This window comes from Mauremys mutica, unplaced genomic scaffold (genome assembly GCF_020497125.1).
Source record: "Mauremys mutica isolate MM-2020 ecotype Southern unplaced genomic scaffold, ASM2049712v1 001528F_np12_obj, whole genome shotgun sequence".
NCBI lineage: Eukaryota > Metazoa > Chordata > Testudines > Geoemydidae > Mauremys > Mauremys mutica.
The window spans coordinates 1-13296 of record NW_025423229.1 but is presented as its reverse complement, the minus strand read 5'-3'; the positions used below and the strand labels follow the sequence as shown (position 1 = coordinate 13296).

Genomic DNA, 13296 nt, shown 5'->3' with positions numbered 1-13296 from the left:
GGTGTACTAATAATATTAATTTGGAAAATATGATGAAAATTTAATTTATTAGCTTACATTTTATTTAATTTAATTGAGTTATAAAGTTACAGTTGCATTACTGCTATTCAAAAGATACATATGGCATTATATGCAACAAAGGATTGGTTAATATACTCACACCCTTCCTTGACAACCTGGTGGTAAGAGACACAGGACTAGCCTTGCAGTTCAGGTTTCTCAATTCTTGAGTGAAAGATGCAGTGCTTAGAAAAAGCTAATGTTACTTTGGGTTTACTTGACTAAGTTAAACTTAAAATCAAAACCTAATAAACAAAGAATAAAAACTTAGGGAAACCGAGCTTAGCCGAGTTACTTTGAAACTTTAAGTTTAAGAACAAGTACAGCCTATTGATAGTAGAGAGAGAGAGAGTGGAGGAAGTAAGTCAGAATGATAGAGCGACGTGCTCTAGCGAGGTGGGTTACCTCTTTTATAGGGCACAAGCACCGGAAATCCTTCCTCCTATGCCCAAATTTCATTCCTTACCCACAAAACATTAGGGTACACTTACTTCATAGGCTAGTATGTTTGTGCGTGTTGATGACATGTACATATGCACAAGTTCCCTTGTGGTGTACCTGTTAAGTCTGTGGGTACAACACTGAAAAAAACTCCTATGCCATTGTCCATTGTTGATAGGTCTAGGTAAAGGTCTTAGACAGGTGTGGGTATTTCTCTATTTAAGTAACAAGATAAAGGTCAATTTTCCTTTCTGAGTAAAAGGTCACACTATAGAGATGCTCACTTTGCTTAACATACAGGATATGGCCTGTAGGTCCTCGTAAGTCATGTGCCCCAGCCAGGGACGCCCAGAGGGGGGGGCAAGTGGGGCAATTTACCCCAGGCCCCGGGCCAGGCAGGGGCCCCCACGAGAGTTTTTCAGGGCCCCTGGAGCGAGGTCCTTCACTCGCTCCGGGGGACCCGGAAAACTCTCGTGGAGCCCGGGCCCCCGGAGCTTCTTCACTCCCGGTCTTCGCTGGCGGGGGTTCCTTCCTCTCCGGGATAGAAGGACTCCTCCCGCCGCCGAATTACCGCCGAAGCGGGACCCGCCGCCAGAGTGCAGCCGGGTCTTTGGTGGTAATTCGGCAGTGGGGGCGTCCTTCCGTTCCGGGACCCGCCGCCGAAGTGCTCCGAAGACCTGCGGTGGGGGCTGCACTTCAGCGGCGGGTCCTGCTTCAGCGGTAATTCGGCGGAGGGGGGTCCCCACATGGGTCTTTGGGGGCACTTTGGTGGTGGCTTTAGGCCCCAGGGTTACAAATGCACAAACCAGTTGGGATTCTCCCCTGGGCTCAGGGTGTGGGGCTGCTCTGAGGGGATGGACTTGCACACTTGGGATATTAGTGCGAAGATACAATTTCAATTTCTCATAAAGAAATCTGAGGGAAAAGTTTTCAACTAGCAATAATCACACCTCAGATTAACTTCATTGGTTATGATACTGCCACTTTTTTGGGTAAAAATCTTATTTAGTGAAAGGAAAGCTGCAGTGACAGCCTGGTTACTGGGGTGCAAAACATTTTTCCCCTGGGAGAAACAAGAAGTTAGAATTAGAAATTTACATCATTTGTTCCAATGTTGGCACAGGTTTAATTTTGCTTCTGTGTAGGTTTGTTTCAGGTTGTGACTGTTTTGGTTTATTGGGTTGTTTTGTTTTTTTAAATTGGAATGGAGCTTTTAATTGACATTTGCTGGATTTGAATGGCTGACCTACAACACCAGTTTTGACATTGTTCTGCATATTTTATACAGATTTGGCCAGTATTCAAGGATTCGATTCCTTTATAGGAGATTTTAGTGGTCAGGCTTATTTATTTTATGTTATTTTATCATCCTGCTGTAGCACACCTTTTCTATAAAATGTTGAAATTATTAATTTATGGTATTTGTTAGTTTTTATTTTTAAAAACAAAGTTTTTCTTAGTGTTTGGGTTTTAAATTAAGCATTGTTTTTGGTTTCAATTTTTTATTTTGGCTTTGGTTATTGATGGGCTCTTTAAGCACTTTGGATTTAATACTAAAATTTGGACAGCTTTAGATTATTTAAAGTAAACCCTGTTTACTATTTTATTTTAATAAAGGTTGTATTGCTCTAACCCTTGGCCTTTAAGTGGGAAGGAGCAGAGGCATGGGCGGCATGGCCCCCGTGAAAGGTGGGGCCAGGTGATGGGGGGCACAGCCCCCCCAATTTTTTGGCTAGCCCACCTCAGTCCCCCACCAAATGAGAAGAGTCTGATGTCACCCCTGCTGGTCACTGGGTGTCACTGCTGCTCCATGGGAAACATGCTCTGTGCATTACCCAGATTGGCGGGAAACACACTCTGTGCATTACCGTGACTGGTCAGCGGCGGGTCACTGCTCCTAGAAGGCAGACACACGCTGTGCATTACGCCACCTGGCCACTGGGTGTCACTGCTGTATCAAGGGAAACACCTTCTGTGCATTTCCCTGAATGACCACGAGGTGTCACTGCTGCGCCAAGGAAAACACCTTCTGTTCATTACTCTGACTGCCCACTGGGTGTCACTGCTGCGCCCAGGGAGACATAAGAACGGCCAGGCTGGTTCAGACGCAAAGTCCATCTCACCCAGTATCCTTCTGTCTTCTGACAGCGGCCAGTGCCAGGTGCCCCAGAGGGAATGAACAGAGCAGGGAATCATCAAGTGATCCATCCCCTGTCGCCCATTCCCAGCTTCTGGCAAACAGAGGCTACAGGCACCATCCCTGCCCACCCTGGCTAATAGCCACTGATGGACCTGTCCTCTGTTCATGTATCTAGTTCTTTTTTGGAACCCTGTTATAGTCTTGGCCTTCACAACATCCTCTGGCGAGGAGTTCCACAGGTTAACTATGCAACTGCCCTGACTTTACCCCCCCCCACCCCGGGTTGCATATGGAAAGGAGGATGAGGATGAGGAGAGCCATGATGTGTCTGTCACTGGCTGGTGCCTCAGTTTCCTCTAGGCAGCAGTGCTGCAGGCTCCTTTGATCAGTTCCCATGCAACTGTGTCGGGGGAAGGGGGAGTAGAGGCTCATGCCTCCCAGCCCCACACCCCTCTTCCAGCAGCTGGGGAATCCAGGCCAAATGTAACCCTGGTAGCTGGGACGGGATTAGCCTGGGCCGGGGTAGGGCTGGGGAGGAATTGCTGGGGAGACAGATGCACCCGCTGTGAGGGGAGATCCTCCCATTCCCTGCCAGCCCCCCTCACTCCTTGCAGCATGGCGCCACCTAGCACTTCTTACTCTGTCGTGGGGGTGTCTGCTGCCTGCTTCTCCCTTAGCATCGTCTCTCCCCCAAGGCACTGGTGTTGCCTGTCCTGTGCAAACAGGCAGCCCCTGGTGTGCCCCGTGGCGCTGCCCTGCAATTGGGGGGACAGCTGGTGGATGGAATATGGGGGTGGGCAAGGCTGGGGACCAGGACTCCTGGGTTCTCCCCCCAAATCTGGGAGGGGAGGGGGGTTAGTGCGTAGAGTGAGGGAGGGGCAGGGCTGGGATCCAGGGCTCCTGCTTTTTCTGGTTTTCTCCACCTCCTGAAGCTGCCTCGGTCCTTTCAGTGCATTTCCTGTTCCAAATTCATTTCCTGACTTGTGCAACCCACCCCAGAGGTGGCTGCATCTCAGTGTTGGGTGAGGCACCCTTGGCTGCATCACCCCCTAACCGCATCTCTCTCTCCCTGCAGGTGACCCTGCAGCACTCGGCAAACATCCGCAAGATCGTGGGGGGCGCTTTGAGCATTGAAGAGGCAGGGGCCAGGAGCCCAACCGCCCCCCCCCCGAATGGGACCCAGCCCTCCCTACTTTTTACAGGGATTAAAGAGGGGCAAAGGGGGGCAAATCAGAGGAGGGGGTGGCCAGGGTCTGAGCAGGGGGTGGAAATTGACTGGTCGGGGGGTCAAGCAGCTGGAGGCAGAGTTAGGAGAGGGGCTGAAGGGCAGAGTCAGGGAGGGGGGAAGGAGCCGGAGTTCAGCCCAGGGGGAGGCGCTGCCAGAGGGTTACACCCCGGCACAGGCAGGGGCAGAGGGGTAACAGTTACCCCGGGGGGCTGAGACTCCAGTGTTTGCAAAAACAGGGTGGGGGGAGCGGAGGGGCTTTTCTATTTCCCCTCCCACAGGCAGCACCTCTCAGCATGGGCTTCCCAGGGCTGGGCTCTTAAAGGCACAGGCATCCCACTGCCTAGACCCTGCAGCTCCTCTCTGATGTGACCTACTGAGGTGCTGAAGTAGGAGACTCAATTCAGTGAAACCGGGCATTCCCTATACGCCCCCCAGCCAGGGGGCTGTGCACCCCCTCCCCCGAATTTCCCCAACACCCCCCAGTGGTCAGGTAGTTACATGCAGCGCTGCCAATGTTGTCACTGGTTGCAAATCTGAATGGAAATTGAAACGTTAACACACAGTTTAAAAGCAGATACAAGGTATGAAAAATACTTGTACCTGAGAAAGTATAATAGGTTTGAAAAGTCTGGACAAAGCCGGGTTCCTCACCCAGCTGTTGTGTTTGCTGACAATGTCGGTGCATTGGCTTCGGCAATGTTGGCCAACCTCAGAATTTCAAATGATGGTTTGGATGCAAGGTGTGAATGACTCTCCCCTGACAGCTAGTGATGACCAGGGTTGGGGGAGGCTTTGGGACCAGACTGTATTTACATGAACTCACCTGCTCTGCCGAGGTGTCCAGGAGACAGAGCTGGGCTGCCTCTGCTCTAGGTGCCCAGAGGAGGAGGGAAGGTGTGTGGGGCTCCAGACTGGGACTCTTCCTCCCTCCTGCCAAGCCCTGACTCTCAATCCCAGCCCTGACCCTCCTTTCTTCAAGCTCCATGTGGGCCAGAGGAAAAGTTTGGAAGGAAACACAAGGGCCAAACTTGTGGGCATCAGGTGAAGCAGCAAGAATCCCAACCATCAGGGTACCAAGCTCTAGAGCCCCAACCCATTGTGGCCACCGCAGCCAAAGACCTGGCTCTAGGAGATGTGAGTCACCCAGCAGGAGGGGGGAGACTGGCTCTTGCACAGCTGGAGGCAGGGAAGTTGAGCCCTGTAAGCTCCAGGGCTTCACCACAAGCCAACACAAGGTCCCACTGAGAGTTGAAATCAGATTGCAGGATTCAGAGTCCTGAGTGCTGCCCATTACACCATGGGACCAGCTCATGCTGCCCTCTCTGCACATCGGTGACCCTCACTGGGCTGGCTTGTGTAAGGGGGCTCTTGGCCCTTTACTAAAACTTAGCGGGGTGGGGGGCGGGGTTTGGTTGGCTAGTTCCCAGTCCCGGGGGAAGGACCAATGGGAAATCAGGACCCTGAGACTGACAGTCCCCAGGGGCAATGGGGAGAGGCCAAAGCTCCAAGTTAGCCGCACTGACAGGCCAGGCAGTGTAATGAGGGAGTCACCAGGCCAGGGGGTCCCATCCTCCGTGGGAGCTGGAACTGCCTGGGCCAGAGTGGGGCAGAGCTAAGGAGAGAGCAGGAGCCCGAGAAGAGCCGGGGAGCAGAGCTGCGCAGGTGTAGTGCCAGAAACTGCTCCCTGTAGGACTTTGCTACCTGTAGCAGTTACTGAGACCTGAGGTTGTTCTTATTTGCTAACTTGTCATAACTGGCTAAAACTTGACAGTGGTTTCTCTAGCTAATATCAGTCCCTGGCCCTGTGGTCTAGACATCCTCATTCACATCAGGTTTCAAGTTGAGAATCATTTCCCATTCCCACTCTGTGGGAGGGGAGACTTTTAAACGTGCTCTCTGTGCGACTGCACATGGCTAAGCAAAGAGAACAAAGCCCCAATCCTCCCTGTGCTTTGGGAGCCAGGTTTGCGGTGGGAATTCTGTAGTTCAGATGACTTCACGCCTGGGCGTTGTGATTCTTTACCAGTTTCTCTGGCGTTGAGGGAGTTTTGGTTTCACAGCTGTGATGGCCGATTGGTTAAGGTGTTGGAGTTGAAATCCAATAAGGCCCACCTACGCAGGTTCAAATCCTGCTCACAGCAAGGTATTTTTTTTTAGCCAGTCTCTCACCTGGGCAATACCTCTGTACAACCACCTGAAACACTCTCAATTCTCTCCCCAACCCAAGTCAATCCTGTTCTGCTCCTTTCATCGAGATCCCTGGGATACCACCTCACACTGTGTCCCTGAGGTGTCAGGCAAACTCTCAGCGCTTGAAGCCTCTGCCACTCACCTAGTACCCCATGCCCCATAGGTTAGCCATGTTGATGTGCTCTCCTTCACGTAAATCCGCTCAGTGCGACTCCTGGCCTGTCCCTGAAGAAAGGTGTATCCCCTCTGCAGCTGCTGTGAGCTTGGGTCAGAGGACTAGGAAGCTACCGCCCTCCCTCCACTGGTTCTGCTATGGAGAAACAAGTCCTCTAAGCCGAGCTCGCTAGGATCCCCTGAAAACCCATCACCCAGCTCCCAAACCGAAGACTGACCCCACCCTATCCAATCAGCTCCTTTTCTTTGTCTAGCTCCTGGGCAGAGGTGTCACCTCCCCTCCCCAGGCCTAGCTCATGTTACAGTCTGAATACCTGTGTCTCACGTAAAATCCTCCCTGGTTTTCCCATCCCCCACATAGACAGCCCCTACTCCACAACATCAATATACGATCACGGCCAGGCGCTGGGGGCGCAGGCAGCAGCCCAGCGGAAAATGCTCAGCTCTGCGCTCTCGGGGCGGCCACCTACCTCGCCGGTGGCCACAGGTCTTTCTCAAGTCTCCCCGTTACAGTCACAGGTCAAATGCTGAGCAAAGGAAAAAAGACAGGAAGCCAATCCCATGCCTGTCCCTTTTTCTGTCTTCCTCCACCCCTGGACCAAGTCCCTCCCCGTTTGTCTGGGCCATTGTCCTCATGGCCCTGGCCAGCCTATTTCCCTTTGCCGCTCTGAAACGTGCCCCCATGTGCAGGCCCCGGGGGAGGCTTTGACTAGGGCGAGCGTGTCCTTGCGAGGTAATTGTCTCTCTGGAGGTGAAAGTCATCAGTGCGGGGTGAGAAGGGAAGTGGCCGTCGAAGGAGAATGCAAGGCATGTGGCGGGCAGGCCAGGGTTTTCTTTGTCCCCCCTTCAAAAGGGGTGACTCTCCCCATCAGGGAATCGAACCCCGGTCTTCTGCGTGACAGGCGGGGATACTCACCACTATACTAACGAGGAAAGGGGCATGGTGAGTGGCCCCAGCTCCCACAGACCAGCTATGGTCAGCGTACACCTACACCGTCGCATGAGCCCCAGCAGGCAACAACACTCCTGGCCCTCTTCTGCTTCCCAAAGGCTTTGGCCGCAGCAACATCCCTGGCCCTCCTCACCTGCCCTTGCCCAGCAGGACGCCTTTCCGGACCTACACAGCTCCTCACACAACACCCGCCTGGGACCTTGCCCTCCCCTACCAGCTCAGCAGCACCTTTTTTCCTCTCAAAACCTCCTCTTGCCACCCTCCCCCTTCCACACTTCACACTCACCTCATCACAAACTCACCCACGGCCCCTTTGGCTTCTCAAGCGCCTCTGGAGGGACGCAGCTTCCCAGGCACGCAGATCCTTCCCTTCAGTGGGTGTTTGGCATGGCAGGGAGCAGCCTGGCTGGGTGCTTTTGTGCCTGTCTGAAGGCCACACATAGGCATGGTCCTGCCCTCCTCTGGCTCTGACCTCAATTGTTCTGTGGCTTTTAAGCCTTCCCTTGGAGCTGTTAGCACCAGCTGCCTCTGCTCTAAGTGCCCAGAGGAGGAGAGGTGTGCTGGGCTCTGTGACAAAGTTGGGGATTTTCTTGGGGTTTTCTGTGTTTTCCAGTGATTCGCATGCACAGGGAGTGGGACTCAGTGTCCCCGGGTGTTACTGGTTTAACGAGGTGAGGGGAGAGGGAGTTTGTTGTTACAGAGGACCGGAGAGGGACTTGGGACCCCGGCTGATGGCCTGGAGGATGGAGATCCCAGCGACTGGTGACCTGGTGACCCGGAGACACAGCTCAGGAGTCACATCTAGTTCTGGCCAGTGAGAGGACAATGGGCTGCGGGGAGAGGACCCCGTGACCAACCTGTTCCAGCCAGAGGAGGGCGGAGAGGAGAGGAGGCCCAGGCAACCCTGTTTACCTGGAGAAAAGACAATGGACAGAGGTGGGGCTTGGGGCCGGGGATATAAGAGGCCTAGCTGGGAAGCAGGGGGGCTCTGGGCTGGCGAGGGGAAGCAGGCAGAGCCCACCTGGCTGCAGGGGGACTGGGATGTGCTGTTACTGTGAGAGGCCAGGCCTGAGGCCCTGAGAGTTTCCTGTGCTGTGTTCAACTCTCAATAAACCCTCCTGTTTTATGCTGGCTGAGAGTCACTCCGGTCTAGAGAACAGGGTTGCATCAACCCCTTCGGGGGTGAGGAGGCCCAGGGGATCCAGAGCGCGTGGACTCCCTGACGGGGCCCACGGCAGAGACAGACGTGCTAAGGCTCAGAGAGGTGTGGCTCCAGGAGGTGGAGGGGCCTGACCCCGAGAGAGAGTGGACCCCCAAGAAGGGCTGTCGCACTGAAAGGGGCACCCCCCATGGACTGCACAGGGCCAAGAGTGGGCAGGATCTGTGAGTCCATGACAGGCAGTGACATCACAAAGGCCTTTTGCAGGACCTCAGACTATTGGTCAAAGGTGGTGGGGAGGTGGTGACCTCACAGAGAGATGCTGACATCAGGCAGGCAGGACAGGGGCGAGGGGCCAGGGAAACCTCAGAGACCCCTGTGGCTTTGCTTCAGCAAGTCTCCTTCTCCTGGTCTCTCTTTGAGAACTGAGAGAGTATTCGGGTTCAGGTACGTGAGCGCCAGGAGGCACCTATTTTGAGTTTTCTCCTTCCCTTTTAGTGATTTTACTAGAAAACTGCCGTCCCTGTTTAGAAGGTAATAGCCTCCTCTAGGGAAGGGGTGTCCTGGGGGTGTCACAGTTCGGATGCCGGGGCCCCCCATTGAAGGAAGTTCCCGCCACCCTGCTCTGTGTTCGCAGGGCGGGAGAGAGCAGCATCCACGGCAGTGATTTGCTCCTGGCTGCCGGAGCAGAGCAGCAGGCTCAGCTGTCAGAACTTCCCAGAGCGATGAAAGGGGAGGGGCCCATGGCTCTGCAGCAGGAATGCAGGGCAGGCGAGTTCACGGCGGGCATTGTGGGACACTGGAAGAGGGCAGTTATGGTGATATAATGAACAGCAGCGTCTACACTGACACTCTCACTTTAAGTTTACTGCAAAAAGCTCTAGACTGCTCATCAAAGTCGTTTTATTTTGTCACCAAAACAGGACAGTTTTGTCGCCAGACGTGGCATTGCAGTGTGTACACCAGCCACAAGCCGCTGACCGAGGGAGCATAGTGTGTTTTTCACACACGTGAGCAATATAATTCTGCTGAAATAACTTTGTAGTGCAGACCTGGCCAAAGATTCACACACAGACACACAGCTTGCAAGGAAAACCTCACCTGCTCCTCTGCTTTGCAGAATCCAAACACAAGCAAAGCTTGTCAGGCTCAGGTGGGAATGCAGGGAATCAGGTATGAGCAGACACTGTATTTTAGTTACAGGCAGGCACGGTGGTTTAGCTGGCTAAAGTAGTTGCTTTGTAAACAGGAGATCTCGGTTTAATTCCCAGGGGTCCCTTGTTGAGATCCTTTTAGAGCACCTGGTATTGGCTACTGTCAGAAGACAAGATTCAGAGCTAGATGGACCTTTGGTCTAGCCCAGTGTGGTTTTTCTTATGATTTAAATTACACTCACTGGCACTGATAATAGATTTACTGATTGTTTGGGAGTTAAGAGCTGATAGGTCAGTGGTCCAAGCCCCTCACGGATGACCCCCTGTTATATCCTTGGGGGCAGCCGGTTTAGGAAGAAATCACTTGAGGCCAGACAGCAGACAGCTAACAAAACCACCATTTTATTTACAGACTCAGAGAACTCACCCAGCCGGCTGAAGCTGGCTGAGCTATCCCCTAATAATCTAACTCAGTTACCATAGGAACCAAAAACCATGACAACCAAATACACAACATGCACCGTGTGTGAGAATGAAAATTGTAAACTGCCCTTTGAAATAACGAAAGCAGCAGGCCGTGTTATTGTCCCTGCCCCAAAGCAGACAGACCAATGGAGAAATGCCGTCGAGTCCAAGGTAACACTCCGCTGCCATTTTACCTTTTTTGCTTGCTAAACTCCTTCTTATCTGCCCGGCCCAGGCTGTCCTCTGCCTCAGCTGCTGCTCCCGGCCTGCTCCAGAGTCAAACACGCAGGGCCCCCAGGGGAACAGAGGCTGGGACAGGGCAGCAGCCTGGGCTGGGCTGGGAAGATGCTGGGAGTTCTCCTTCCCTGAGAACTAGCCTGGCTCCCTTCTCAACAGCGAACAAATCAATTCCACCTCCCCTCCCCAGGAAAAACAGCCTGGAGCCAAGGGCAGCAGGGGACGATTCCCTGCAGTTCCCACCGAGGCAGGAGAGAAGCCAGGGCATTTCTAGCAGAGCTTATGGAACTGACGTGGGGAAACCAGCCTTTAATAACAGGCAGTTCCAGTTTAAACTAAGTGTTTTTAACATGCATCTGATGAAGTGGGTATTCACCCACGAAAGCTCATGCTCCAAAACGTTTGTTAGTCTATAAGGTGCCACAGAACTCTTTGCTGCTTTTACTGATCCAGACTAACACGGCTACCCCTCTGATACTTCCTTTTCTCAGTGTTGCTCCCAGCACTTTAGGGAGTTTTTCCTTTTCTCCCTTCCAGCTGTGGTGATGGGACTGCAGCAGCTTCCCAGGGCCAGCTTTGCTCTTACATCCTTCACGTCTTTGGCTGAAGCTGTGTTTGCCACCAGTTTAATCCATAGCTGAGACCGCAGGTACCAGCAGCTAGTTACAAAGGCTCAATTCCCATCGCCATCAGTGGGAGGTTATCCAGGGCTGCAGGATTTGGCCCATGGACAGTCAAGGTGCTACAGCAGCTACATTCTTACACGGTGAGTCCTGCAGCCTATTACCAAACTGCTCTGCCATAGTCTGCAGTGGGCCTGATTTGCTGAGAATCTGGCAGAAGAGTGACCCTGGAGCAGAGAAGGAAAATGTCCTCAGCAGTCACAGCCGGCAGGCGGAGGAAAGGTTCGGTTTCTTTTTAAACTTCTCTCCCTGCTCAAGCCTTTAATCGTTCCTGTGGCTCTTCTCTGAATCCTCTGCAATTTATCAGGGAAAACAACCAATGAACCAAACAAACAAACCAAACCAGGCTGTTCTGACTGATGTAACAATCTATTGCCTTCCAAGGTTGAATACAAATCAGATCATTCTGTTCACCCAAGAGTTCCACTGTAAGGGCTTTTTGTTTTCTAGTTCCAGTCAAATCCTGTGCAACAGCATCATGGTTAACTCACCACTTGGTCACTTCCCATTCAGACGTTCAGAAAGTGGGCAGGTCTAAGTCTTTCCTCCCACACCAACATGAAAAAATCAGTGACAGAAAATGCCCTAAAGTGCCTCTGCTGCCTTGCACAACAGCCTGGGGAAATACACGAGGGAAAGTGCTTTCCTCTCTCCTCCTGACACCGGGTAACATCTCTGTGTGTCCTTGAGATCCTGCCACAGAGACAAGCCTTGAGGATGCAAATGACATGTTAAGGCTTCATTGGTTTGTACATTCCTTTACTCCATTAGTGATAAAGGTGCATGAACTCGAAATAATCCCACTCTGACTTGCACACCGGAGACTATTTCCAGGCTCGCAATAAAAAAAAATAAATCTTTCTTTCTAACCTGAGCAAGTTGAACCTAGAGTCGTTGCGAGATGATAAATAGAGAGCCCCATGATGACCGGGGCAGATAGTTATTAATTATAATATTTGTTATCTATGCAGCATCCAACACTCAATAACCAGGAGTCAGGCCTAAAAAATCCCAAGGGTTGCTTATGTTTAAGAACTGCTGCCTTTTGGGAGTAATGTTATTTTTTTCTTGGTTCTTCTGAGACTCTTGGGCCATGTTTTCTGGCTGAACTTGAAGGCTAAAAATGGACTTACAAAAATCGTATGGTTCCCAGATTGGGGCCCTTGCTGTGCTGGGTATTGCAGATGCCCCAACCAAGAGCAGGTGCTCCAGTTGTGCCAGGCACTGCAGAGATCCTGATGAGGGTGGTGGCCCTGATTCTGCCGGAAGTTGTACAACTCACAGGGAGAGAGAGAGTCCTCGCTGCCAAGAGCTCACAGGGGAAATGGACAAAGTGTGGGAGGGCAGTTCCCATTTTATAGAAGGAGAAACTGAGCCGCAAAGATATGGTGCAATTTGTCCATGTTTGCTCAGAGGGCAAAACTGGGAACTGAATCCAGATTTTATGAGCCACAGACTTGCCCTTAACCACAAGCCAAGCCAAGAGTTGTCGATTGCATGGCAGAGGGCCCAGTGGAAAGTTGCAGAATCTCCTTCATTGGAGGGTTATAAGAAGGGGTTATACAAACACCTGTCGGGGTGGCCTAGGGATACTTGGCCCTGACTCTTGGGGTCCCTCCCTGCCCTACCTTTCTATATGATTCTGTTGTGTGGGTTTGTGCTGTGTCGTTATTCCACACTGAGCTGTTTTGCACAGTGTCACTTTGCACTCTGACGCATTGTTTCGTGTTGTATGGTTTTTGCACTGCCTTGTGTTGTGTCGTTTTGAGCTGAGCTCTTTTGCAGTGTGTCATTTTGCCCTATGGGGCGTTCATTTGCATGGCGCTGAATTTTCGGGCTTTGCACTTTGTGCTGTGGAATGTCATTTCACACTGAATTGTTAGATGTTAGATTGGGGTGTTTTCACTTTTGTTGTTGTTTATATTACATTGCGATGGCATCGAATTACAGAGCTGTACGGCTGCAAGGGCCCTGGAGAGGTCATGAAATCCAGCCCTCGCTGCTGAGGCAGGGCCAAGCAGAGATGATGCATCAGGGCCATGTGGGGTCAAGTGCCCACAGCAGCCGGCCCAGGCAGGGAGCAGAAGGAGGGAACCAGAGCCAGAGCAGGTTGTCTATGGGACCAAGTATATGGAGAGTATCCTTGACAGAGGTTTGTTCAACCTGTTGTTAAAAACCTCCAAGGACAGCGACTCCACAGACACCCTTGGGAGCCTATTCCAGAGCTTTACTACACTCAGAGTTAGAAAGCTGTTCCCAACATCTAACGTGAATCTCCCTGGCTGCAGATTAAGCCCATTACTTCTTGTCCTACCGTCAGTGGACATGGAGACCAATTGATCATCGTCCTATTTATAAAGACCAAACTTTTCTCTCTGCAATCATCTGTTAAATTGTTATTATCCCCTCTTCT

At 52.0% G+C, this 13296-nt stretch overlaps 1 non-coding gene and 1 pseudogene across 1 annotated transcript; one reads left to right on the top strand and one right to left on the bottom strand.

Annotated features, from left to right (window-relative positions):
- Positions 1–1381: 1381 nt before the first annotated feature.
- On the bottom strand, positions 1382–1496 carry LOC123358168 (annotated as a pseudogene).
- Positions 1497–5928: 4432 nt separating this feature from the next.
- On the top strand, positions 5929–6010 carry TRNAS-UGA. Its single transcript has one exon. It is a non-coding gene; the product is annotated as a tRNA-Ser (tRNA).
- The last annotated feature ends 7286 nt before the right edge of the window (positions 6011–13296 follow it).